The 4,801-nt window shown below is 42.0% G+C and overlaps 1 protein-coding gene across 5 annotated transcripts in view; it reads left to right on the forward strand.

Annotated features, from left to right (window-relative positions):
* The first annotated feature begins 3,873 nt into the window (after window positions 1-3,873).
* baz2ba (bromodomain adjacent to zinc finger domain, 2Ba) overlaps window positions 3,874-4,801 on the forward strand; it is a 134,043-nt gene continuing 133,115 nt past the window's right edge. For all 5 annotated transcript variants that reach the window (XM_080730562.1, XM_080730565.1, XM_080730563.1 and 2 more), the window contains exon 1: window positions 3,874-3,986. The gene's annotated coding sequence lies outside the window, so the exon portion shown is untranslated. The remainder of the gene's footprint in view (window positions 3,987-4,801) is intronic.

A 4,801-nucleotide genomic window follows, 5' to 3' on the forward strand; every position in this document is an offset into this window, starting at 1 on the left:
AATGACAGTGTGAATGTGCCTCATCAACGAGTGAGTCACTCTACTACTCTGCTATTATGATGATTTCTCCCTTCTGTGTATTACATCACACCACACAGATCACTCAGTTAAACAAAGTGCAAGTAATACTTCATCTACACACCCATTTCAGACAATGCACTTGTTTGTTTGCAAAATGTCGGTTTGTCACAAAATGTATCACGGTCACAAATTACTATTCACTACTTATCTATTACATTTCAATTAACTTGGCCGCAATGGCCGGCCATGAGAATTGTCACTGTCAGGACCTAAAGTACTGTATTATTGATATTCTACATGTATGCAGTAATTTCACAGAGAAAAACCTTTGATGTACCAAGTAAGGCAACATCCCCTGGCCCTTCTCCTGTAACGTTAGATGCGTTCTGAGTTTGGGGATAAGGGTCAAGGGTTAATACATACTTCACTGTCACAATGAATTCCCATGAGCCACTATATCTAGCATGCATGGCTTTTACAATGACCAAGCCTGGAATATGCACAGTAGTGGTCATTACACCTCGTTCAGCCATGGATGGCAGGGCCTTAATCAATAGCCATATTCATCCTGTATAATTGCTGAATTTCATGACAGTAATGAAATATATGCATTACTTGAGGCGCAACAGTATTCTACGTACAGCAATAGCAAATTGGTCCCTTGTGCTTCAATCACACAAGCAGTTCAATGAATTGACTTTGCAAATCATTACATCTGACAAGACAAGGAATTGTGTTCAAGTGTAGTGAGGTATTGAAAAGATGCTACAAAGAGAAAATGTTACATGAATGGTAAGAATAATTATGGGCCGGTTCAGTTACAGGCTTCTTACATTAGTACAAAACAATAGATTAAATTACACTCAATTAAAATGGCACAGTTAAATGTCAAATGTAGAGGGCCGCGACAGTATTGGTTATCTTCTTCATATTGTTTTAATTTGGGTTATTGGGTGTTTATTTAATGCTTGTTATGTAGGGCATCGCACAGTGAGTGAAGCCTAATTGAATTGCTTTAGAAGACAACCTTAGGCCAGTTTTCTTCTGTGTGAACACTATTTTAAGCTCCATCTGTGTTGTTCAAATTAAACATCTCAGAGTCGCTGGGAGCTCCTCATATTAATGCAATCCCACACAGTGGATTGTGTGGGGAGGAGAGGAGATGAATCTGTATTCCCTGAATGTGTCCGGGCGAAAATCAATAGATGCAAGCACAGCTCCTCGCTTCTGATGGCTGTCCCTGTCTTTACCAATGATGGACTAATAGAAAAATAATAATTAAATCCAAATCACCACATTAATTTGTTTTCCATCAGTCTCAGGAGAGATCCTCTTTTTTTAAATTCGTCTGTTTCTTTAGTGGCTCATTATACTTTCTAATCGAGACAAAAAAAAAGTCCCCCTTTTTAGATAGACACGCTGCCTCCCTTCCCCCTTCCCTTCCCTGTGGTGTGCTTTCTCGCATTGCAGTCATTGTGCTGGCACTTATTATGTTACAAATGACCGAGGTACGACAGGCATTCTCAGTGTGCATGCAAAGAGGGCCCACCCTTCTAGGGCTGCTAGTGCCTTCTTCTAATGACGATGCTCCCACCCCCCCTCTCTCTCTCTCCCTGTCCCCCCCATACCCGCCCCCATGCGCTCTCTTTAATGAAGATTCTCCAATGCAATTAAAAATCCCTGCTTCTTGCTGCTACTGTATGACAAACACAGGCACTGTCATTCCTCATGGCCTGTCATTCCTGGTACAGGAGGCGGGGGAGGAGAATGAATACACCAGGGTGCCAGTGGCCAGAGATAGAGAGAGAGAGAGAGAGAGAGAGAGAGAGAGAGAGCGTGTGTCTGTACGTGTGCGTGTGTGTGTGTGTGTGTGTGCGTGCGTGCGTGCGTGCGTGCGTGCGTGCGTGTGCGTGTGCGTGTGTGTGTGTGTGTGCGTGTATGTGAAGAGCAAAACCCCCCCCCCCCCCATCTCAACAGGTAATGGAAAGGGGCAGAGAGAAAAATCAATGACCAAAGACCATGGAGGAGCAAGCATATAAAATAGCTTTAACTGCACAACACAAGCTGAATAAGGCAAAACTCATGCAGGTCCATGAATGTTTCATCAGATTTCTTCTTCCTTTTTGAATATCAGGTGTTTGAAAAGTGTGTAAAACAAAAAGGATTTATGACCCCACGTATACATTAAAATGAAGATAGCAATTCACGTTTAAGAAAGCATACAGGGGAGGAGGGGGGGTTCACAAGGTATATTTATCAGCATTTATGTTTTAATGTTTATGACGCATTCATTTAAATGTGGCCATATAAATGAACACTTCATCGCACATCACAAGTTCGTTTTTTTTGTGGTTGATTTATGAGGTGTCTATAAACTGACGGTGAACAGTTTGTTAATTCTGTATAACAGTGGTTCTCAACCTTTGGGTCGGGACCCCCAGGTCAGGTCAGGTCCCCAAATTATTTTGGAGGGTCCCGGTCCCCAGATGATTAACTTAATGTGCAACATTGGTTTCTCATTCAACAGTAAACAAACCAACATAAAATGAAAGTGTATAGAAGGTATAGGCATATTTCTAAAGTGACAATTTAAGGACTTTTTAATACTGTGGGGGGGGGGGGGGGGGGGGGGTGGGTCCCCAGTTAATATATGATTATTTTGGGGGTCGCGGCTTGAAAAGGTTGAGAACCCCTGCTGTATATAATACCTGTTAAAATGGACACAGCGTTGACACAGTGACACGTGGAGAGTGAGACATGAACACACACACCAGTTGGCTGGTTGTTCAATCTGCAGAGCCCATATCCTCATCCTCCAGTCCTCATCAGGGTGGGGCATAAGAACAGTTGCCCATTCCATCTGTAAACTCCCCCCCTAGCCCCCCCTAGTTGTTTTCCAGTTGAATGAAATAATCCTCCCCCCTCCCCATGTCTGGAAAACCCAGTCTGGGTCAGAGGGCCGGCGTTCAGCCTGTTGCTTATTGTGTTGCTCAGAAGAGGAGCTAAAACATACAATTAGGCACAGATGGCATGTCTTTGCCAAAGCAATGTATTGATCCCCATCCCATGGAAAGATCTGTCCTTTTCTAGGTTTGGTTTGGCAAAAGGCATTCTAATTTGGAAACCAAAAAAGACTTCCCTGTATAGATGCAGAAGTCAACCTGAAAGTAAAGTGGAGTGGGATGTTGTTTGATCATTTACAATTATCATCTTGTTGTGGGTGTGCTGTGGAAATTCATAAAAGGCCTGGTTTTGTGCACCTCAGCAAACATCCCCATGTTGTGCAGAATTTGAAACAATAAAAAAAGTTAAGATATAAAGTGAATAATTGATCATAATTAATAAACAAATATTATGTACATAATATAGGCTATCAGTTTTTTTTCTAAACGGATGAAAATCTAACAAGCATTCAAAAACCTTAAATTATTCTAACTAAGAAAGTTTTACAAACATGTTTTTTTTTTCAGTTACTATCTAGTAAGTAATAATGTATGAGTGGAACTCACTGAACTTCCTCAACAAGCTGTCGAATTTATGTTGACGCCGGCTGTGGATCCATATTGTTGTGCCTCATATAACAAGTGTATTCTAAAAGTAATCATGGCACAAGCACCGGCTCCCTCCTCCGTCAATAACAGAGTCGCTATTATAATAACAGCGGCTCCATAAATATAATATCTTAAGTTTTCTTTGTGTGTGTCAGTTGTGGGGCTGACGTCACATGGGTTCCTTGAAGTGAAGCTGAATAAACCTTGAGAAGAGTCTCCTTCAATCTGCTGTTAGTAACTAACACACACACTCACTCACGCCGAGAGACTCAATTACTGACCAATTCCCCTTCTTTATCATCTGTTACCGACCTCTTTTCACAAGCAAATCGAACGGGAAAAGGGGCAAGAAGGCCACTCGAAGTGTTTACTTTGACCAAAAATTGGAAATACGCAAAGGAGTCGCAACTAAAGGTAAGTGTTTATGCGTGCGTCCAGACGTTGTGTTTTTTATCATATAGAACAAGCGATGTGCAGCAGCGGCAGCAGGAGAGCTGGCTTGATTTCTTTCGCCAGCGATCATAGTTTCTTTTGCCTTCCGCTTGTCCCTCTCAACCGTCAAACTGGATATTGATAGTAAACTTTGCTATAACGTTTTTCGAATGTAATTCATTCATTCAGTCGCCCAGCCGGTCGACACTAGTGTTTAAGATTTGTTCCAATACATAAAGTTTTGTCTTCATTTAAAAAACGAAGTGGATTTTTTTCCTTCTCCCCTTCCTTCCGAGTGTGCGGTGACCTGATAGTGGTGTAATCGTCTTTGTGTCCTCTTCTTGTGCCGTTGGCTTCACTTAAAGCTGTCCTATTTGATCAGAACAATCGTTTATGCCCACTTTAAACTTTTTAAACACACTCGGGTGTATTGTTTAACGTCTGTTCTCTTTGTAAAAACCGTATTGTACAGCTGTGTGTACGTTTGTTGGGTTGTTGTACATTGCGTGTTGATGTTGTGATCGTGTGAATGAAGGTATATAGGAGGCTACCTTTGGTCTCTCGCTGTCCGTTTACACACACAGGGCAGCAAGATTCATCCAGATAATAGCTGTTATAGCTCCTCCACCATGTGGAAAATACAAATAATTAGTGACAAATAAAAAAAAAGCTCCTTTCGGACTTGGATTAAGAAGTTGTGGGCATATTTATAATACTAATTTGTATTTGATGGGGGGAAAGCGGCTCGTGTGGCGGCGGTCGCTCGGAGCCTCGTGTTCCCGGTCGGGCAGCGCTGT

This window comes from Nannobrachium achirus, assembly GCF_963921795.1.
Source record: "Nannobrachium achirus genome assembly, chromosome: 7".
Taxonomy (NCBI): Eukaryota; Metazoa; Chordata; class Actinopteri; order Myctophiformes; family Myctophidae; genus Nannobrachium; species Nannobrachium achirus.